This window comes from Leptodactylus fuscus, chromosome 2 (assembly GCF_031893055.1).
Source record: "Leptodactylus fuscus isolate aLepFus1 chromosome 2, aLepFus1.hap2, whole genome shotgun sequence".
NCBI classification, from domain to species: domain Eukaryota; kingdom Metazoa; phylum Chordata; class Amphibia; order Anura; family Leptodactylidae; genus Leptodactylus; species Leptodactylus fuscus.
Window position 1 is genome coordinate 260,168,035 of NC_134266.1, and position 24,632 is coordinate 260,192,666.

Sequence of the window (24,632 nt, forward strand, 5' to 3'; positions counted from 1 at the left end):
TGCTACTTTATTGATTAAAAAGCAACGACTGTGAAACTAAGTTTGACCTACGGAGCAGAATTGTTCGGTGCAGATGCAGTTTCTTCATGGATTGAGCTTAATCATCTCTAATTGTATTAACATCCCTCTCGCAGCGCTCCTCTTACATCCAGGCGGGGACGGGAGATGTGTGATGGCTCCACTTCTGATCACCATAGTTATATATTGTCTGCTGATACAAAGGATATGCTATTGATGACTTCAAGAGCTTAAAGGGAATGCAGAGAGTTAGAAAAAAGGAAAAAGTAACAGCACCGCTCTTGGCATTGATACCATCAATGTTGCTATTAGAGACTCCTTCGGAGATGCATTACAACCTGGGCGTTCCTTACACAAGTCCATGCCCTCATGGGGTACCATTAACCCCTTTCCTCTCAACATTGTACTATTATGGTTTGCGGAAAAATGGCATGTTAAATGTGCTACAGAAATTTTTTGGGATGGCCATGCCCCTTTTGGTTAGACCATGCCCCTTGGTGGCCTTTCCACACCCTTTTCTGTGACATGGGCACAAAATTGTGAACCCAGAACAGCGCTGTCTGCTTCCTACTCCATCATAAGGATCGTAGTGAGTTAGAAGGGACACTATGTCTCTTTAAGAAGACTTTGCCTTTTTAGGCCACCTTGGGGTGTACAAGAATCAGTCGCGTGACTAGGAATGGCAGGACCCCAAGGCGAACATTTCTCATGGACCCCCCCCAGCCCCCTACCAACCCCAGAGTATAGTTCACGAGCCCATGGCCCACTTACCAATCCTTGCTCCTGATCAAGGCTGCCCCCGCTTCTGCAGAAGGGGAAGCGCAGGCTGCCATGAACAGAAGAGAGGATCGGTAAGTAGCTAGGGCCCGCAGGAACTCCAGCAGGTAATGACCCACCAGGCCCTCTAATGTCTCAGGACCTGGAATTTATTAGACCCTAGATGTCTTGCTAAGGGTTTTATTTGTCAATAAGTTCTCCTTGATGAAAAAGGAGAAACTTGCTCTAGCGCCATCTTATATTTTTCTATAAGGTTTAAAGGGATAGGTCATAAATATCTGTACATGCCACCAGACCAGGAGAGGTATGTACAGACGTACCGTGCCTGGTTGATCTGTAGGTGTGCATGTGCACCTAGAAGTTTTGGGTACTGCTGCCCAAACATGGACCCAAACCTAAAATATGGTTGTATTACCGCCATATGAAATCAGCCTTAAAGTTCTATAAAGTCAACCATTACTGATTTAACATTAATTCCAATTACTCCCTCATGCAGATGCAATAAGATGCAGAAGCCTCGCCGATGCCCAATTCTCCGGCCTCCCTCACCTCCCTCCATCCAGAATTATTCCAGAACGACGCTTTCAAGAAATGGATCTGACGGGACAAAATTATCCCTCAATTGAGATAAAAGCTGCTAACTAGACTTGTCATAACCGGTTATCAGAAAGCTAAAACCCCAAGCGCACACTCCACATCCAGCCCAGGCAACTTGTCATCTGTGACTTTGTAAATGTTTCTGGGTAATAAAAACATCTTTTCAAGCAAATTTGTTTTCATTTTGCACTTATGTTGTTTATAAAAGAGTAGCGTGCCGTATGGGAAATGAGATTATCCGAACATAGCCTCAAAGAAAAGCAAAAACTGATACGAAAAGAGGCCCCTATGAGGTGACAATGGCCAAGGCACTGGGGTCTTCAACCTGTGACTCTCCAGATGGATCTCCAACTCCAGCTTCCGCTATTTCTATGGGGTTAGAAAACATGGCTGCTTTCTTCTTCCCAGGAAGTGACATCACCAGAATCACCTCTACCTTTCCAGAATTACAACCGCCACCATGCCTTCAAAGTCTCTACCTACAATGGTCTCCAAGTTTTGACTTCCTACTTGTCGGAAGGCTACAACTCAAAACATTCTGAAAATATGCGGCTACCATGATTTTCATACTGAAGCTACAACAACCAGCATTCCCTGACGACTATCCAGATGTTGCAAGACTACAACTCCCAGCATTCCATGACAACCTTCAGCTTCAGTGGTTTCCATCATATGACCTTCCAGGTATACCATACTGCAGTACAAAAATTTATTGTCAGTGGTTAGTAGAGAAGAGAAAAGTTTGTAACAAGTTAAGATTAGGGGGGTTCATCACTTACAAGCCATGATTATACTCAGGGATCTTCTTAGATCACAGTCCTAAGTGGTGACCCAAGGGCATCTTATGTTGGAGAAGAACCATCAAGAGCATCTGGGTGAATACCAAGAGAGGTATCTCTGTTTTCTATTTTGGCCGCACCTCCCCTGCACTTCCACTTTTTATACTCTGGAGTCTGAAGAGACCCCAGAGTATGATAATAGCACCGGACTGGGATAGAAACCTTGAAAATATTCATAAAACACATCTTGCTTGGTAATAGTTCATTAGTGGTCTACAGTAGTCTCCAAGTTCTTGCTATTTGTTGGAAAACTACAACATCCAACATACTGTGACAACCTGGGGCTAGAGTCTCCATGCTCTGTAGCTATTGTAAAACTATAACTCCAAGTCTTCTCAGTCTGTAGCTTCATTGGCCCCTATTATTTAGCCTTAGAGCTATGGCAAAACTACAATAACCAGTAAACCCCAATAGTCTGTGTCTCCAGTGGTCTCCCAGTGGTATCTTTTTAGTTGTGGCTCAATACTTCCCAACATGCTTTGACAGTCTGAGTCTTCAGTCAACTCTAATCTATGACTCTTCAAGTGTTGTGATATTACATCCTTCAATACTGTGGCCACTGGCATAATTATAGGGGTTACAGTGGCCGTCTCTCCCAAAACCCAGGAGCTGGTTATGCAACTTTTCCTATTACAGCTGGCAAATAGTACATGATAAACTTATGACCCCTGCCCTCTGGTGCGCTGGAGTGAGGTGACTTATGGCACACAACTTGATACTGTCAGAAAAGAGAACATTAACCCTTAAATGAAAAAAATGAGCATCTGCTAAATAGCTTATAGCCAAAGATGAATTTAGTAGGGATGCTGGAGACAAAAAAGGAACAATTACCATCTGGAGGGTACCAATAGGGAATGGGAATAATGGAAGCTTGAGTGCACAGACATGTTGTGAAGTCTTTGTGATGGTCTGGGAAAGATAGAGGAGGAAATTGAAATGGAAATGTTGCTGAAATGTACAGATGGGGTACAACTGACTATCATGGGAAAAAAGGGAGCCAAAGCTGATCATATGTACCAAGGCTCCCATTGTTTCAAAAACACATCTCCCACACAGTATAATATGCTCCAAAGTGGCCCACACACAGTATAATATGCTCCACAGTTGCCCCACAAAGAATAATATTTTCCACAGTGGCCCACACACAGTACAATGTGCTTCACAGTGATCCAACATAGTATAATAATCTCCACAGTGGCCCATACCCAGTATAATATGCTCCACAGTTGCCCCACAAAGAATAATATTCTCCACAGTGGCCCACACACAGTATAATGTGCTTCACAGTGGCTCCAAAATAGTATAATAATCTCCACAGTGGCCCATACCCAGTATAATATGCTCCACAGTTGCCCCACAAAGAATAATATTCTCCACAGTGGCCCACACACAGTATATTATGCTCCACAGTGGCCTCCACATAGTATAATATTCTCCACAGTGATCCCACACAATATATAATGCTTCCAAGAGCCCCCCTCGAGGTTTTTCAGGCAAACCCCACTAAATTGAATGAATATTTGTGGGGTTCGGCCCCTTGGTTATTTTTGGTGCTATTAGTCTGTAGGTATCAGAGTAGTCTTACAACAGACAGAGGTGTATAGGTTGGAACGAGCCAGTATATACAGATTATTCTGATTAAAACAGGGCAGAAAACTCACTTTTTTCCTATATTGCCCCCCTCCCACTTTTATTTGACCTTAGTGGTACGGAATATCACAAAGTTTCCGTCTCCAGAGTCTACACCACGTCGTAATATAAAGTATAACATTACAGCAGCTCATAATCATCCATGTGAACTCGGTATTAGTTCCTTATCTCTTACTTCTTGTAAATTTCCTCAGGATAATTCAATTAACAGCGCCATATTCCATCTTGTAAATGTTAGACATCAAGACTATGGGATGTATTAAACCATAATGTAGTTTTATATGGAAAAGCAAATTGCTAACGTATGGCATCATAACCGAAAGCTTAATTCCAATTGAAGATGATAATGAACATGTTCTATAGGGGGAGGGGCTGTCCATGTAATGCAAGGCGCCTCTGCGTACGGAGAAATTTACTGACACAAATGATGGGACTTTAATCTAGAATGAGATCAGTTTTCTGGAGCTAAAGCAATATCACATGCAGCAGACCGATTAAAGCGCAATGACTATATGGATGTGTCTGCTGCCCGCCCTTACCCGTCTGAAGATTTCATTAAAGTGGACCTCCAATTATTAGACCACTCTACACAAATATATAGGACGGGGGATTATAAGTAACTTTGTAATAGATCTTATTAAAGGAATCTGTTTCCTTCTCCAATTATAAGGCTCTTCTCTGCCTCCTTCATCATCTGCCTCTGTACTGCAGGACCGCCATAACCCCACATAGTATAATATCCTCCACAGTGGAGAATAAGCGGAGTACAGGGCCCACTGCTAGCCGAAGATGGCTGATCCCTGACCACTATACATCTCCTTAATGGAAAGGAAATATGCCACCGGGCCCCTTTCCAATAGTGGCCTGCCAGGGGAGGGAATAAAAATAACAAATACTTATACTAACCTCTTCTGAGCCTCTGACGGTCCCTACTTTCCATTTCAGGACTGTTCTGGCCTGTGATTGATGGCATAATGATGTCAGGGGGGATCTTGGGAGCATGGTTTACTTTGTATGGTCACTGTGGTGCATATTATACTGTATGGGGCCACTTTAAATCATATTATACTGTGTGTGGCCACTATACAGGGATAATACACACAGTGATGTCACAGTACAGGGATAATACACACAGTGATGTCACAGTACAGGGATAATACACACAGTGATGTCACAGTACAGGGATAATACACACAGTGATGTCACAGCACAGGAACAATGTACTTTATGACATCAGCACAAACACAACACAGAAACAAAAGTTCATTACACTGTGATATTATAGCCTGGGCAGTAAACATACTGCTCTCACTATACAGGCATAATGAACTCATGATGTCATGCCATTGGTATAATACAAAAATATGTTCCCAAAATGAGCTGCTTCTCCTGCTCCCCTGGTAGTTGTACCCCTGGCTATAAACTTTTGCTTTTCTTCTTACTTTTCCTGATGATCTGCTCCTGCCTATGGAGAGCTTGCTGGAGGGCCCCTTTAAGTGATTAGGTCCCTGACGGCAGAACCTCGTGCACTACACTGATGGCAGCTCCGGTCCGGGCAGTAAATGAGTCTGATCCAGACTAATAGCGGAGTCTCTACAGCCACAAGATAAATAAATAAAAAATACATTAAGTGCTCTGTCACAATGATTTATGGTGTAGACATCAATGTGAAATTTTCTGTCATACGAATCTTTTCTTGGACTAACCTAGTAATTTAAGATTTTGCTTCTAAATTGACTCTACTTTGAGTCCAAGAGCCGGCTATGTGTGACCTTGAGAGGTCACCCCAGTTACTCGGTATGTCTCAATTTCATTCTATAATAACCTGAATAAATGGACAGGAGAAAAAATTCTGGGAACCTCGCGGCTGCGTTCCGAGCTTCGCCATGCCGAGTTCTTTGCTTTGTTGTTGACTCCAGGTGACTCATGTGCTTTATTGTTTTTTTTTTGTTTTTTTTTGTGTAACTGAAACTAAGTTCTTATTCTCGGTGTAAAGTTCTTTGAAAGTTTGTTCCATCAAGAAGAGAATAAAACAAAAGAAAGAAAATACATAAAGAGTAAAAAGTTTAAAAAATATGGATAGAACCTAGTTTAACCCAACGGCAGAGGAAAACCAATGTGGAGAGCGACAATACTCAGAGGGTTGAGTCTAGAATGAAGTGATTAGAGTAAGATGTTGCATGGATCCAGTAGGCGGCGCTGTCTCGGATCCAGGAGTGATAGCTACGGGGTCTGGTAGGCTAGGAGTAGGGTTGGGCGATTGGGATCGGAAAGATCAGATTCCAATCGGTGATCAAGTAAATTTCACAATCGCAATCGGAATTTTGATCCCAATCTTTTCCGACGGGATCGAGGTTGGAGGTTATCTCAAGATCGGCTCAACCCTATTCATGTATATATCATTAATAGGGTTGAGCGATCAGGATTAGAGATGAGCGAACACTAAAATGTCCAAGGTTTGCAATCCGATTTGAACAACCGCACACTGTTCAACTGTTCGAACGGATTTCGAACCCCATTATAGTCTATGGGGGGAAATGCTCGTTTCAGGGGTACGCAAAATTCGATAAAACTATACTTACCAAGTCCACGAGTGACGGTCGGGCTGGATTTTCCTTGAAGTCTTCTCCCGGCGCAGTGTCCCCGCGTCTTCTTCTGGCTGGAATTCACTCTGCCCAGGCATTGGGGCCTAGGAAGAGCCGACTGCGCATGTGCGGTCATGCGCGGACATGCGCAGTTGGCTCTGCCTAGGCCGGATGCCTAGGCAGAGTGAATTCCAGCCGGCAGATGCCGCGGGGACGCTGCACGGAGAAGACTTCTAAAGGTAAGAGAAGAACCAGCGTTGATTGGCAGAATGTATAGCATTCTGCCAATCAACGCTGGTTCTGCATCGAACCTTAAACTTCAAACAGCTAGTAGTGTTTGATCGAGTACGAGTATTTTGAATACCGTAGTATTCGATCGAACACCTACTCGATCGAACACTACTCGCTCATCTCTGATCAGGATCGGGAAAGATCTGATCCTGATCGGCAAATTTCACATTCACGATCAGGATCGGGATCGGCTGGAAAATGATTGGAAATCGGATTTTAAAATCTCAAGATCAGCTCAACCCTTGCTAGGAGCAATAAACCTGTCACAGCCAACACATGCAAAGCCTCAGTATTTTCGGGTGCTACATGGTCCAAGTAACAGCCAACTATTCCTTCCCGATATGCAATCCTAACCCTCCTGGTTTGATACGATGCCTCAAACTAACAGTAACATGAAACAGCGCCCCCTATCGGATCTACGGCACACTAGACAGCACCTTCTTTTACCCACTCAATGCTAGCATCCACCATGTCCCAAGTGGTTTTCCCCTGAATTGCTATACAAGTCAGGGACTCTCAGAACTCTTATTATTAATTGAAATATTTGCCCAGGCTTCAGGAGATATTGTGTGAAATCGGGAAGGGATTTTGGGGTGGATCTATTAAGGCTTTGAAGCTTGATAATCCTCGTGCTGCTGGAGGATAAGCCTTATTTATGACGAGACATGCGACTCATAAACCAGGTGTATCCTCTAGAGGTCCCTGCACCAATACTGAATTCTAATCATCCAAACTGTCTTGGATGTCTTCTTCTGGATCAACATTGCAGAATATTAGATTTTAATAAATTTGCACCATTGTCTTCTATTTCATGGGACAGGGGTCTCCTTCTTCTGGATCAACATTGCAGAATACACCAGTATTAATAAATTTGCCCGATTGGCTTGTATTTCGTGGGAGTGTCTTTTTCTGGATCAACATTTTAGAATATGCCTGTTGTAAGTCAGCACAATTAACCTCTACCTCATGGGGGAGTTTGACTCTGGATCAACATTGCCGAATGACCCATTGGCTTAATTTTCATGGGATTGGGTTGCCTTCTTCTGGATCGACACCATAGAATATCTAAGACTTGAAGGTAGGAGGCAAGGTGTAGATTGATTAAGATGGGTGTATTCTGAAAATGCTGATGTAGAAGAAGGCAAACCTGGATGAGATTGAAGCAAGTAGGATAGATTTATTAAGATGGGAATATTATACCATGTTGATCCAGAGGAAGGCAAAAACACCCTTAAAATTAGAAGCCAATGGTACAGATTTATCAAGAGTGTTTTTACCCTCTTCTGGATCAACATGGTATAATATTCCCATTTTAATAAATCTGATCCACTGGCTTCAACCTCGTCCTGGGTTGAAGCCAGAATATGCAATTCTTCCCCTGGTTCACATCTGCATTTGGTAATCCTTTCCGGGAGTCCACTTGGAGAACGCACTGGCAAGCGGAGATCTTATGAGGACACACAGATCCCATAAGCTATAATGGGGTCCATGTGCATGTGGACAGAAAAGTTCTTTGTGATCTAGTTTCTCATCGGCATGACTGCGTGTGGAAAGCACACAGACCCCGTTACAGTCTATGAGGTCATTTAGCTTTCACTGCTCACCGCTTGTCAATGTGTTCGGTATTACATTCGAGGGGACCCCATGTGGACTCCCCGAACGATTACCGAACGCACATGTGAACCAGGTTTTAGAATTGCCCCATTAGCATCTCCCCGATTGGGATTTTTGTCTTATTCTGTATCAACATTGGAACATACTAGATTGTACTAGATAAATGTATGTTTCTTTCTCAGCCTTGTAGACGATCTTACTACGTTATTATTAGAGATGAGCGAGAAGTATTCGATCGAATACTACGGTATTCAAAATTCTCGTACTCGATTGAGTACCACTCGCTATTCAAATGGAAAAATTAAATGCAGAACCAGCGTTGATTGGCCGAATGCTATACAGTCGGCCAATCAACGCTGGTTCTTCTCCTACCTTTAGAAGTCTTCTCTGTGCAGCTTCCCCGCGGCGTCTTCTGGCTCTGAATTTACTCTGCCAGGCATCGGTCCTGGGCAGAGCCGACTGCGCATGCCCGCGCTAAAAAAAAATGGCCGCCTTGACTGTAAGTCTGCCTGGCAGAGCGAATTCAGAGCGGAAGACGCCGCAGGGACGCTGCACGGAGAAGACTTCTCGGAGAATCCAGCCCGACCCTCACTCGTGGACTTGGTAAGTTCTATTTGATCGAACGTTGCCTACCCCTGAAACGAGCATTTTCCCCCCCATAGACTATAATAGGGTTCGATATTCGATTCGAGTAGTCGAATATTGAGGGGCTACTCGAAACGAATATCGAATCTCGAGCTCATCTCTAGTAAATACATCTTTGGAACAAATATATAGGAGATCAAAGAGGCGATCTGTTATTTAGACAATCTCTTTAAGGATGTAGAACAAGTGATATCTTCGACATGTCCAACACGAGCCCAATAGAGATCAAACAAGGGATGTCTCACTCCGATTATTTCACAGATTTTTCTAGAACGTTGACGACACTATAAGAAGAATTTACGTTGCCTTTGATGCAATTTTGATAGAACGGTTTTGCCTCTTATGGATGTGATAGTATAGCCTGATGTGTGAAAACACTCCCCGAAGATAAAAGTCGCCGAATCATTGTATTACACGCACTGCAGAAAACCAAATCTCATCTAAAGCAAGAAACAAGCACCTCCGATCCCATAAAACTATTACAACAATGTAGCAAATAACACGGCTAAAACGAGACCCTAAAGACTCGCTAAAGTCAACCTCGGAGACGGACAAAATGCAAAGACCGTAAAAATTCTCCAAATCCGGAGATCTATCTCATCCTCCTCATACCCCCCCTCCCCCCCAGGCCCGCTAAGTCTACCAGATGAGCTGTAACTAAGTGACTACAGATAAATGTGCTTTCCTCCATTAAACATTAGCATGAAATTACAGAAAATTCAATATAAATGTCTAAAATGATGTATGTTGTACTTTTAAAAAAATAAATGATAACATTTTTCAGTTAATAAGTAATTATGGCGGCAGATCAGCTATCAGGGCCTTCCGAGGAGAGCGCGAAACGGTCAAGGAGACGGCAGGAGAGTGAAACATTTAGCGTAATTTAAATTCTTTTAATAGAAATGTACTTGCAAAGAAACAATCACTTGTAAAATGTCAGCTGCTGGAGTAGAAATTTCATTATTTCTGCAAAAAAAAGAGGACAAATTAGGTTCTGGATGATACAACTGTAGACGTGAACATGTTGGGAAAGGACATTTCTGCTTTCGGCTGAAGTGATTATTGATTATAAAAGTCTGCGGCTGTCGTTCGGAGCGCCATGAAGAAACGTAGAAAATAGATAGCGCCGGAATACATGGAGGCAATACACGGTAGGGACACGTCAAATGGAATGAAAAATATAGATAAGGCTGTGTTCACATGTAGTAAAGTGGAGCGCAATCTGGCACGTATACGGCGTGTCAGTAGTTTGCGGGCTCAAAAAGATCCCATTGATTGCAATGGGAGTTATGAGCGTATACGCCGCAAAATTACGCGGCATATACGCTCGTATCTCCCATTGAAATCAATGGGATCTTTTTGAGCGCGCAAACTGCTGACACGCCGTATACGTGCCAGATTGCGCTCCACTTTACTACGTGTGAAGGCAGCCTAACACACCCAAATCAGAGGTATCCAGAACAGGGTAGAGGTGAGGAGTGTCATAGAGTCGTAAAGGGGAGTTCATACAGGGCAATTATAATGTTCACCGTTATCGGTTTGTGATTTTGGTTGAAGAGGACCTTTCACGTCCTCGGGCTAGAAAGCCGACAGTGCGCTGAATTCAGTGCACTATTGGCTTTCCCATTCAGTGCCCCGGTACCGTAGCTCTTCACTGTCAGAAGGGCGTTTCTGACAGTCAGGAACGCCCCTCCTCGTGGTAGTGTCTATTGCACTGTATTGTGAGGGGGGCGTTCCATACCCCCAGCGATGACTCTGAGTGATGAGGAACCTGACAGTACTCGTACATAGACTGGTACAGGGGGTGGGGAGGGGCGTTCCTCACCGCTCAGCACAATAGATGCTACTGGGACCCCCTACCAATCATAAGGGTTGGGGTGTTTTGCACTCTAGTTTAAAGGAACAGCATACTGGGCAGTGCACACTCTGCTCCATAGCAATAGTAGTTCTATGTCTGGTAGTCCAATTGTTATGGAGCAGCTTATACAGTGTAGGACTACTTGGGCTTCGATAAAAGAATTCCAGGGGCCCACCCTCCAACAACTCCATGGAAATAGACCATAGTATCCTTCAAATTTTGGTGTCTTCTGCTGATACATCTTTGTGTTGGAGTCTGCACCCATCAGAGGTTCCCTTTAGTGAACCAGTCCACCACAGTGTGTATGCTGCCTGACCTGCTGCTTCATTCAAACTTTGGTGTAAAAGACCCTGGCTCTTATGATTGGAATATCCATTTGAGAACTATAGAAATACTAATTCAATTCAACATCATACAAATTCTATACCCTATTGCAAAATGATAGCAAAAACTCAAGAGGCTGCAGTTTACATCATTACCACTAGATGGCCACATAGAGACAGACAGTATAAACAACTCCTTACAGAATATCGTAAAATTATGATTTTTTTTTTAAAGCTGGTTATCTCACCGCAGGTATGTAGAAATATGTTGAGGCAAGAGGAAGTATAAGTAACGGCATATCTGTAGTACCCAAATGAGCTCATACAGTAATATTGTAATACAGTACCAACATAACAGTGCTACACAGTGCTCACAAAGCAGTGCCCTAACATGCTCACAGAGCATAGACTAAATGTGCCCATCAAAAATGCTCACAAAACAATATCCCAAATGCCATCGATACAAAATAAATAATTCTGTAAAATAATCCCACTCTATACAAAATACATAGCATACATAAAGGAGTTTTCCAAGACTTTTATATGGATGACCATCAATATGACTCATAGAACCCCCATTATCAATTAGATGCAGAGCAGGGTTTCCATCGGATATCAGGTACAGCACTCTACATGGTATAGTGGTTGTGTCTGGTATTGCAGCCCTGTCCAGTGATTGATGGAAATCTCATCACATTTACGAAAAAGAAGATACAGTGCTTGCCGTGGTGTCTTTAATAGGCTGATTTTTGGGGTGATAGAAGTTGGAGCCCAACCATTGCCATATCATACATCATACAGACACTGTAAGTCACCAATGTTAAATTTACAAGGCCCTTACTGGTAGTTTATGGTCATGGAGTGTATGGCAGTGTCTTCACTAGAGATGAGCGAACACTAAAATGTCCGAGGTTTGCAATCCGATTTGAACAACCGCACACTGTTCGACTGTTCGAACGGATTTCGAACCCCATTATAGTCTATGGGGGGAAATGCTCGTTTCAGGGGTACGCAAAATTCGATAAAATTATACTTACCAAGTCCACGAGTGACGGTTGGGCTGGATTCTCCTTGAAGTCTTCTCCCGGCGCAGCCTCCCCATGTCTTCTTCTGGCTGGAATTCACTCTGCCTAGGCATCGGGGCCTAGGCAGAGCCGACTGCGCATGCGCGGTCATGCGCGGACATGCGCAGTCGGCTCTGCCCAGCCCGATGCCTGAGCAGAGCTGACTGCGCATGCGAGGGCATGCCCGCGCATGCGGAGTCAGCTCTGCCTAGGCCAGATGCCTAGGCAGAGTGAATTCCAGTTGGAAGATGCTGCGGGACGCTGCACGGAGAAGACTTCTAAAGGTAAGAGAAGAACCAGCGCTGATTGGCAGAATGTATAGCATTCTGCCAATCAATGCTGGTTCTGCATCGAACCTTAAACTTCGAACAGCTAGTAGTGTTCGATCGAGTACGAGTATTTCGAATACCGTAGTATTCGATCGAACACCTACTCGATCGAACACTACTCGCTCATCTCTAGTCTCCACTTTTCATTAATGGCAACTAAAATTTTGATTTCATCACGCCCAATCCTTTATTCTCAAGGGAGTTAAAAGGGTTGTACAAGACCCAGGAAAAATGGATACCCAAACCCCCATACTGTTTTCTGGTAGCCATATACAAGGCGCAAGACTGGAAGCAGCTCTGTTCCTATGCAAGTTATTGGAAGCAAAGATGCAGTTCCCCGATATTATCGCTACTGTGTATGGAACGGAGTACACTGTATACATGTTCTGGCTCTGTTCACTGTTACATAGTGGATGAGGTTGGACATCAGTCCATCAAGTCCAACCTACAACTCTACAACCCCTACAGTGTTGATCCAGGGGAAGGCAAAAACCCCATGAGGCCCATGCCAATTGCCCCATTTCAGGGGAAACAAATCCTTGTATGGTGGCATCAGGGAACGGCAACTCCCTTAAATAGGAGCAGAGCTGCTTTCAGCCAAGGCACATGATTGTATGGGTGGCGTCTATGCATTTTTATAGTCCCATTAAATTTAAAGGTAGCTCAAGCCTATAATACGGATCACTCTAGATAAGGGCAGTGCTCTAGCTGGATTCCATGTTACAGACAAGAGATGTATCATAGTCGTGTATTAATCGGACCAGTTTTACATATCTCTTCACATTTTACGTCTTCCTTTTAACCCAGCCAATGGCTCCTGCCTCTCACCGACTTGATTACTTTGATAACCTCAATCAAAAGGTAATTACCCAGCGAGGGCACGAGGTAATTATTCCCATCCACCGAAGATTGAAAGCACCTGAATAGACAGATGCAATTCTCTAAGCATTGACTTTATTGGTAGAAAAATTACCACTTCAGATTTCAAAGTCACTGAAGAAGAAGTTGATTTGTTTGTAAAACTCCTTCATTCTATCGGAAGAAAAGTGATGATAATCTTTCGTTGTCATGTAGAAAGGACCCATGAAATGACACCAACATATTTATGGGTAATGAGAAGTTCCTAACAGAGATGAGCGAACAGTAAAATGTTCGAGGTTCGATATTTGTTTCGAGTAGCCCCTCAATATTCGACTACTCGAATCGAATATCGAACCCCATTATAGTCTATGGGGGAAAATGCTCGTTTCAGGGGTAGGCAACGTTCGATCAAATTATACTTACCAAGTCCATGAGCGAGGGTCGGGCTGGATCCTCCGAGAAGTCTTCTCCTTGCAGCATCCCCGCGGCATCTTCCGGCTCTGAATTGACTCTGCCAGGCATTGGGCCTGGGCAGAGCCGACTGCGCATGTCCGCACTACAAGCGGACATGCGCAGTCGGCTCTGCCCAGGCCCGATGCCTGGCAGAGTGAATTCAGAGCCAGAAGACACCGCGGGGAAGCTGCACGGAGAAGACTTCTAAAGGTAGGGGAAGAACCAGCATTGATTGGCCAACTGTATAGCATTCGGCCAATCAATGCTGGTTCTGCATCGAACTTTTTCATTCGAATAGTGAGTGTGAGTATTTTGAATACCGTAGTATTCGATTGAATACCTACTCGATCGAATACTACTCGCTCATCTCTAGTTCCTAACTGTGTGTCGGAGTGATTTGGTATATGACTTTTGGTGAATCGTTCCCAGACCTCGGTCACTATGCCATTCGAGAGATGGGGAAGATTTGGGCTATAATTTGTGCCAATTTCTGGTGTAAATTATGAAAAATTTGTTAGTCTGTGGAAGGTCACATCTCTCCAGTATGGAAAAAGCAAAAAGTTCAAAATTTTGATGCAAAAACAGTTTTCAGGGCATAGGGGAAGGATTAATTTTTTTCAATTTTTTTTTCCAAAAATGGAATACAATAATATAATATTACTAATAGATGAGCAATCCTTCATTTTTACAAATATTCACAAAATTTGTCAGGAAGATTAGTGTTGGATAGGGTTGAGCGATCAGGATCGGAAAAGATCGGATTCTGATTGGCGATCGAGTAAATTTCACGATCGCGATCGGAATTCCGACCCGATCTTTTCCAGTGGGATCGAGATCAGAGGTTATCTCAAGATCAGCTCAACCCTAAAAGTGACTTTTCCCATAGAGAAGCATTGACTAGGGTTGAGGATCGGGATTGGAAAAGATCGGATTCCGATCCGTGATCGAGCAAATTTCACGATCGAGATCGGGATCAAGATCGGCTGGAAAATGATCGGAAATCGGATTTTAAAATCGATCTTGAAATCTCAAGATCGGCTCAACCCTAGTGTTGGACCAAGGTTCAAATGTGAGGTTGTCATCATCATTATGCACTATGTGAAAGCGCCAACATGTTAATGGCCCCCATGTGATTGGGCTTCAACAGTGACCTGGAGCTCATAACCTCAGGGAGAGAGGCAGAGAACATCAAGGATACCTTGGGAAGAAGACTGGATGCCATGGTCCTGGGTCCTGAAGAGACCCAAGAGTGCAAAAATGCTTCATGGGTGGTGGATTCCAAAAATATCTGGTTTGGTTGGGGAACCTTCTGATCCCAAGAACAGGGGCTAGTTCTCTCATCCTGATAGAGCAGGAGTAACTCCCATTTATTCTCTACGGGAGTTCCACATATAGCCGAATACAGCCTACCACTCCATCAGGATGGAAGAACCAAACCACCATTGCCAGGTTTGGTGGGGATCCCAGTAGTTAGACTCCCACCAATTAAGACATTATCCCCTATCCTACCAATAGGGGATAACTTTAAAACTTGACACAACCCTTGGAACTATTTTTTCCCATTCATTTGAGCTGTTAAAATCACCATGCTACCATCTATACCACAATACAAGGGGATGTGCTTCCAAAATGGTCAAAACTACGACACGTAAAAAACAACAACATTAAAATCATAAAAACTTACAAATTTGTCAATAGAATTAAAATTAATTTTGCAAGACATTATCTTTTTTAATGAAATAAACGTATACAATGAGGTTAATGGTTAATCCCTACCATACCAGTAGAGTGGACTAAAATAATATTTTATTAATACATTTTCAAAGTTTTTGATTATTTTTTTTTTGTAAAGGTATTCCATACCCTAAGCTATATAAATTTGGTATTGCAGTGATCGTGCCAACCCAAAAAATATAACAAACATGGAATTTTTACCATACAGTGAATGCCATGAAAACAAAAACAGTAATAAAATTAAACAAATGCAGTTTTTTTTTTCTAATTCCACCCCATTTGGAATTTGTATCCAACTTCCCAGCACAACCCACAGACTATGAACTGGTAATATTGCAAAGTACAATTTGCCCCACAAAAAATCGGGCTCCGTGAATTGGAAAATAAAGAAAAAAATGCAAAAACATAAAACGGATTTTAAAAAATGGAGACAATGAATGCAGATATATCTTGCTATTTAACCATTCATAGACCCGGCTTTGGGTCTAGATAGCACGTGAAAGGACTACAGGAGTGATAAGGTTGTGATACTCGCTTTGCCGTGAACATTACTACTCCGCTATAAACACTTCGCATTTTTTATGCATAAAATAGCTTTTAAGAAAATCTCATTGAAAATTAGGAGGATTTACCTTCTCAAAAATTTCCGGAACAATGGGACGCCTGCAGCAAATTGTAGATCCAATTTTGGGAAATTGCCCTACGTCCAATCTAGAAAAGAGAAAATGTTTGAGATTAGAAGCCTGGCACGGTGATTACTTAACATTTCCATCCCGAAAGTAAATCTTCACAGCACTGTCATCACCTTCAGTCCCATTATACTAACACCTCATAGAATTTACACTTTCTCGACAGAACCAAATCAAACACATAAATCAGCACAAAACTTCCAAGATTTCCATACAGATAAAACTTTCTTTTAGACAAAGGAAAAAATTGACCCCGTAGACTTTGTTGCGGGTTATTACTGTATCTAGTTCGATCTATAGGATCCTATAGGATCATACTTTGGTTTTGCATGTATTAGAATATAATTAGAGCTCTTTCTCATAGACTAGAATGAAATAAATGGAAACCCTTGCATAAAGATTGTTGCATTGAAATGTGACGGTATCTTCAATGTGTGTACTCGTGCAGTCTGGCTCAGAGAAGTAGAGGATTTGCCTAGAGGACCGGTATTGCAAAAGTTGATGCAGGGCTGCCTAATAGAGGAATACTATTGCTGTCCAGGGACCATGTGGCTCTCTCTGTATAGCACATATATGTGTCTCCATTCTCTAGTGAACTGTTTTAAGGGAGGACATGCCAATATGTTGCCCAGCTCTCAGGGAGCAATGTTCCTCCTTGGGTGATGCCAACTAATCTAGGAAGTCTTACAAACAATGCCTTCTAGGAAACAATTTTGCATATTAGATCTCATCTAGAACAAAGAAAACAGTCTTTTTAATATCACCTATAGGGACAGCGCCGCACCGTCCATGAGGCGTCCTGAAGTGACCGCTTCAGGCGGCGCTATGCCAGGGCCCCAGGGAGGGCGGCATTTTTGCTTACCTAAGCCAGTCCAGGAAAAGCTGTCCTGGACTGGCTTAGCACCGAGGGGTGGATTAGGGAGGCCGCTGGAGCAGCGCTGCTCCAGCAGCCTCCCCTCACGCTCAGGCAGAGAGCAGGTCCTCTCCCTGCCTGCTCTCTGCCTGCGAACGCCAATAAGCCCCACCCCTTCACCCCACCCCCTTCGCGCCACCATGCCCCCTCCGCTCCGCCCCCTCCTCCCAGGGGAAGGGGGGTGGCTTTCTGTCGTCCACCTCGGGCGGCGAAAAGGGCAGGTTCACTCCTGTATAGGCATTAACACTGAAAATAAGGACTTAAAATGTTCCACTGGTTATAAATGAATAGTACAGGTTAATATCTGAAACCTTGTATATCATATTGAAGAAATATGTTTCCTTCTCCACTTTTTAGACAGAATTACTTTTTCCGTATTAGTCAATGAAGGGGGGAAGGGGGATAAAGATATTCAAATAATTATTTTTCTACATTCTCACAGGGTGTCAGCACAAAAACATATAGTTAGTAGAGATGAGCGAACAGTGAAATGTTCGAGATTCGATATTCGTTTTGAGTAGAGCCTCAATATTCGACTATGCGATCAAATATTGAATCCCATTATAGTCTATGGGAAAAAATGCTCGTTTCAGGGGAAACCACTATTCGACTAAAGTAGAGTCACCAAGTCCACGAGTAGTAGGAGGAGAGTGTTTAGGAGGAGCGCTGTGCAGTTAAAGCGCACGGACCTCATTATAGGCTATGGGGTCCATGCGCTTTAACTGCACAGGGCTTGCAGTTGCGCTGATAAAAAAAGTAAGCTCCCTCGTAACCACAAGCTGCCAGCTCTCCCGACTAGCAAAGGTGAGCCTGCAGCAAATCAATGCTGGTTCTGCAGCAGGCTCGTCCTTGCTAGTCGGGAGAGCTGGCAGCTTGCTGTTACGAGGGAGCTGACTTTTTCCTCATAGGAATGCATTGACCAGCATTGATTGGCCAGTGTACAGAATTTGACCAATCAACGCTGGTTCTGCCGGAGTCTCATCTGTGAGGAGGCGGAGTCTAAGATCGAACCACAAGGGAGACCTGCGTGATGTGTGGCACCCAATGATGAACCTGACCCATTCTTGGTCATCAGAAGATATACCAGCAGAAAGGAACAGAATGTAGTGCTTTTAAGTATAGAATGAAGTTTATAAGTTTCCTACTTTGGAAACTTGGCATTATGATGTAGAGAGAGAGAAAATGGAGTGGAATTGGGACGTTAGTCGTTTATGGATCTTTGTATGAAGTTTGGTGGGGTGACTGGGTGACCAAAGATAGATCAATATAGCCCATCCCATGTATATATGGGTGGTTGCAACAGTGATTAGGACGGCAGTAAGTCTTCTTGGTGTAGCCTTGTAGGGGGAGATGAGACTGGTAAGTATTAGAGATGAGCGAACAGTAAAATGTTCAAGGTTCGATATTTGTTTCAAGTAGCCCCTCAATAAGTCTATGGGGGGAAAATGCTAGTTTCAGGGGTAGGCAACGTTCGATCAAATTATACTTACCAAGTCCACGAGTGAGGGTCGGGCTGGATTCTTCTCCTTGCAGCGTCCCCGCACTACAAGCAGACATGCGCAGTCGGCTCTGCCCAGGCCCAATGCCTGGCAGAGTGAATTCAGAGCCGGAAGACACTGCGGGGAAGCTGCACGGAGAAGACTTCTAAAGGTAGGAGAAGAACCAGCGTTGATTGGCCGACTGTATAGCAGTCTGCATCGAACTTTTACATTCAAACAGCGAGTGGTACTCGATCGAGAGACCGTAGTATTCGATTGAAAATCTACTCGATCGAATACTACTCGCTCATCTCTAGTAAGTATCCATAGAAAAACTAAGCCTTTTAACTTTTATTAAATTGACCTTTGCTTTGAAGACATTAGACCCACATAGACCCCCTTCATTCTGGATATCGCTGTCACCCCCAGCTTTTCATTCTTCTCAGCCTTGTCCTTACCTATCACATCAAATTCACTGGCTGTTCCCTTTAAGCAGACTTCAAAATAATACAGAAAAAACAAGATAAATGATAAAACTCCAAACTCCGTTCCGCCTATGAAAACCCAAGTAAAGTTTCACTATTAATTTGCCTTAAGAAAATCAACAAATTTTCTTTTTTCCTGCGGCCAAATTGCTGCCGCACAGGTCAGTCCGAAAATTTAGAACAACATTTTAATGAGCCTTTAGACTGAAACGGTCGGAAATTCAATTATTTCTTTCAAAACTATTTTGTGGGTTTGTTTTTTTGTATTTTTTTTTTTTTTTTTTGCTTATTATAACTTTATTTCGTCGTCTTATCTCGCTCGCGCTTTCTTGTTGGCAGCAATGTGTTGATGTCATTGTAGACAATGTAACTAAACAGGATTCAGAGAGAAGGCCTCCCGCTGTGCTGAGATATGCTGGTCACCCTGCGGTGCTTTTTAATTCTATGTAGCAAACAGCATTGCGTCTGTCATGATCAGAGATCGGCACAAAATGGAGTTGATACAGGTATAATCTGCAAGTTCTTTTAATTATTTTAGCTACACAGGACCCCTGTGAATTCCGAGACTTCAAAACAATCATTACTCATTATGGAAAGCTTGTGGCTTATTTCTTCTGCTTTCTTTTTTTCTCGAGAAACACAAAGTAAATATTGTCAGTTATCACCCGAGTGTGAATACTTTTTCATTCAATAGCTTAACTTATTAGAAGCAGTTACTCAACATAATCTTCAATGTGAACAACAGGCTGTCTAATGAAGTCGGGATATCGTAAGTATACAAGTGTTCCCTTAAAGGAATTGGCCAGACATTTTTAATGTAGGACCTGTCGTTATACTATGGACTTGAGCTGAGCTGTAGGATTTGATCCTTGTCACTAGACAGGGTACGGAGCCAACTGTTTTTGCCTCTCTGGTGTTTTTAGTATGGGTGTTGGAAGTGGCCCCATATAGCTGGGACACTTTTGATGCCCATGCTATACACAGCACAGACCCGAGATCAGTCGGTTCCATGCCTCGAAGAGTGGCCAGGGCCAACTCAGCTCCCATGGAAGTCAATGGTCCACCAAAAAATCTGCTAATGGGTGGCACCATTGAAAAAATGGTTTGTCAGCTCATGCTCACAGCGGGTTCACACCGGTTTCCGTCTTCTGCCCAAGAAACTGGACAGGAGATGGAAACCTGGGTTATTTTATCTTATGAGCCAGTCCAACACTAATGTTACTGTAACTCTTTAGATGGTGCTGTGTTTTCCACTTGTATCATGTTTGTACCATTGAGACTGAGGGCGGGTTCGCACCTTTGCCCAATCTCCACTTTACGAGTTTTCGTCTTCTGCCCGAGAAATTGGACAGGAGATGGAAACCCGGCGGTCAGTTTTCAAACCCATTCACTTGAATGGGTTTGCAAAGTGTCTGCCCCTGAGCATCTTCTGCCTCTCCATGGTGAAACCTTTTTTTTTTAAACAGGACACAAAGTCCTGCATGTCCACTTTGTGTCCGGTTAAAAAAAAAAGTTTCACCATGGAGAGGCAGAAGATGCTCAGGGGCGGACACTTTGCAAACCCATTCAAGTGAATGGGTTTGAAAACTGACCGCCGGGTTTCCATCTCCTGTCCAGTTTCTCGGGCAGAAGACGGAAACCCGTAAAGTGGAGATCGAGTGCAGGTGTGAACCCGTCCTCAGTCTCAATGGTACAAACATGGTACAAGTGGAAAACACAGCACCATCTGAAGAGTTACAGTAACATTACAGTGACGGTAGGTACAGATAAAAGATGACGTTAAAAGAGTAGTAGAAAAGATATCACAACTTAAGGATCTTTCAGTTTTCTGTAAGGAGTGATCTTCGCTTAGCTCGGTGTTGTTTGTACAGAGCTTCTCACACTTGGGGTGAAGCAGTCAGAAACTGACAGTACTGCCCAGTGCTATCACGGTCTCATACATGGGATGGGATTTGTTCTCCAGCATGGAGCTCACCACGGACAGTGTCCTTCTGCACTCACCACCTGTACTGGATCCAGGGGCTCCCCAGGACAGAGGTGGCCATTCTAACCAGCCTGTCAAGTCTATTTCTGTCCCTGGGTGGTATACTTCTCCCCAAGCAGGCCACACTGAAGAAGATGGCTGATGCCACTACAGAGCTGAAAAACTCCCTAAGAAGTGGTGCCTGGACTCCAAAGGCCCTCAGCCTCCTGAGTAGGTAGAGTCTGCTGTGACCCTTTCTCTGCAGCGCCTCCAGGTGATCGGCCCCGTCCAGCTTATTATTGAGGAGCACACCCAGGTACTTATAGGTCCTAACTATCTCATCAGAGTCCTAGAAGATCCTGCAGTGGGTCCAGGTTTTAAAGCAATAATGGTGCAGCAGGAGACACCAATATTTGAAGAATTTCCTATGGTCTACTTCCTAGAGATTGTTGACTCCCAGAATCATTTTATGTGAGGGTCCCAAAGTACCTCAGTCCATTGCTGTCCAACAACACATTATACCATTACAATTCAGTAAGAGGTTGAGTATGTACACCTATAGATCACGTACCAACCCAGCCAAAGCTCCTGAAATGGACACAGCTGCCAACTAGCCTCCTAAAAATTGTCAGCATGTAATCCTCCTAGGAATGTATACACCGTTATCTTCTGTCCACACTAATAAAGTAGAAGAGACAAAGGGCCTGACCAAAAGCTCAGTCTAAAATATTAGGATAAACCACAAAAATACTGAAAGTATTCCCACCCTGATCCACCAGGTCACGTTTCAGACGTCGGTAGTCTACAGTTTGCCACAAATGTAATTTTCTCATTTAAGTTACTTACAGAAAACTCATGGGGCCTAACCAGAAAGTCGCTGACCTCTGGACTCCAGATAGGTTTAATGCTCTTGTGTGCACTTTATTGATTTATGACGTTAAATGTTTAATTTCATGAATGCTGTCTACTAAGCCAGTGCCATTTTATACAATGGAGCAGCGGATTAGTCATGTGAACCGCCACTAATTAAGTTTACAGATGATTCCCCGATGACCGCACAATCATGTTGTAGAGAGATCAATAAAGGAGAGCTAGGCTAGCAGGGAAAACAAGAAACTCAATTACAATCATCTGGCTGAATTTACAGAAATCCTTCGAATTTTATGCAATTTGCCTGCAGTCGAGTCTCTAAATCTCTACTCTAAATTCCAAACTATAATTCAATGTGAAATAGGAGAAGCATAAAAACATATAAACTACATCAGTAGACCAGATTATGAAGTGCTGTAGAAGCAGAGTGACTTATCTCAGTCTCTTTCATTTTTTTTAAAGGGGTATTCCCATCTAAGATAGGTACAGATGGAGCAATTTTTATCTGATAGGGAACGGTCACCAAGTGTGGGTTCAGTAAACCACCATCAAGTCAAGCCAAGCCGAATCAATGGTGCCACCCATTATCAGATTGTAATATAGATTTTTTTGGTGGACCATGGGACCTGTGTTGGCACTGGTCACTATGTAAGGCATGGAACCAAATGCTTTTGGGTCTGTCCTGTGTATATCATACCCCGGCTCATCTCCGATGACTCCCAGAGCATGATGGTAAAGTAGAAGTACCATAGCTTACACCTACACTATTAACTATTCAAAGCGATCCACAACCTGGCCCCTCCATATATCTCTGACCTAATCTCCCGCTACCTGCCCACACGTAACCTCAGATCCTCCAATGACCTCCTACTCCGCTCCGCTCTCATCCGCTCCTCACACAACCGCCTCCAAGATTTCTCCCGTGCATCCCCCATACTCTGGAACTCCTTACCACAACACATAAGACTGAGCCCCACAATCACAGGCTTCAAGAAGGCCCTGAAGACTCAGCTATTCAAGAAGGCCTACAACCCCCAATAACACTATCACCACACCACCATCTGTACAGTCTCCCCCTCTCCTTCTGTCTCTACCCCCTTCCCCCATAGATTGTAAGCCCTCACGGGCAGGGCCCTCTACCCCACTGTGCCAGTCAGTCACTGCTAGTATTGTATCTACCTGTATATTTTGTGTATTGTATGTAAACCCCCAAATATAAAGCACCATGGAATTAATGGTGCTATATAAATAAACAATAATAATAATAATAATAATAATAATAATAATAATAATAATAATAATAATAATAATAATAATAATAATAATAATAATCAACATTAAAAAAATAAATAAAAAAATAAATTGAGGAGTTTTTTTATTTATTTTTCGTATCCACTGGCTAACACGGTACAAATATATTTTTCCTTATACTATTAACATATACATAGGGTTCAGAAAACTTGTTCGTAATGAGTAAGGTTTGTTATGACTAGGGTTGAGTGATCGGGATCGGGAAAGATCGGATCCTGATCGGCGATTGAGCAAATTTCACAATTGGGATCGGATGGAAAATGATCGGAAATCAGATTTTGAAATCTAAAGATTGACTCCACCCTAAAAGTGACTTTTCCCATAGAGAAGCATTGACTAGGGTTGAGCAATCGGGATCGGGAAAGATCGGATCCCGATCGGTGATCGAGCAAATTTCACGATTGTGATCGGGACTGGCTGGAAAATGATCAGAAATCGGATTTTAAAATCTCAAGATCAGCTCAACCCTAGTTATGAATTTTCCCAAAAATGTTGGGACCCACCATCCACAAACCACTATTATAGTCTAGGGTAGGGTCTCTTCAGATCCCAAAGTATAATAAAAAGAGGCCAAAAAGAGGTGACTAAATATAGAGTATGTATAACAGTCATAATAAAAGGGTTCCCACCAAAAAATTTTGGTAACACTAGGAGTTCGACCAAATGGTTGTCTCACCCATCTGATTTCTGCGTAGCTATTGCTAGTAATATTTTTCAAATACCGAATTAAAGAATATTTCACAGTGTTTATAAATTTGTCAAATTTCCAATTTATCATCTCTTCATTTACACTTGTGGTGCTTATTAGATTTAACCTTCCCGCTGATACAATGTATCATCTTCCTATTGTGTCAGATTTCCTTCAGGCTTTTGCTAATGAGACTTCATTAGATGGTGTGCATGTCACTAAAAATAATAGTGTTATCTTAAAGTTGTTATATCCCATTTATTAATAAAAGTTATCAAGAAGAAAGTAACATTGTAATAAAGTGAAATTATACTCTAGCAATTGTAATATCGCTAGACTAGTAGTTGGGTCCAAACAATACACCTAAAATTGAACTGTGAGGAAGTACTTACTGTACAGGGGAAAGAAGGTAAAGTGTTTTAGAATATTTCAAATTCAGTTTTATATACTATAATTAATAGAGATGAGCGAACACTAAAATGTCCGAGGTTCGAAATACGATCCGAACAGCCGCTCACTGTTCGACTGTTGGAACTGTTCGAACCCCATTATAGTCTATGGGGGGAAATGCTCGTTTCAGGGGTACGCAAAATTCAA

General features: G+C 42.9%; 1 protein-coding gene across 2 annotated transcripts in view; it reads right to left on the reverse strand.

Annotated features, from left to right (window-relative positions):
- The window catches only part of CNTN5 (contactin 5), a 1,103,706-nt gene that overhangs the window by 627,172 nt on the left and 451,902 nt on the right, over positions 1–24,632 (reverse strand). For both annotated transcript variants that reach the window (XM_075266105.1, XM_075266104.1), the window contains exon 3: positions 16,271–16,349. The gene's annotated coding sequence lies outside the window, so the exon portion shown is untranslated. The remainder of the gene's footprint in view (positions 1–16,270; positions 16,350–24,632) is intronic.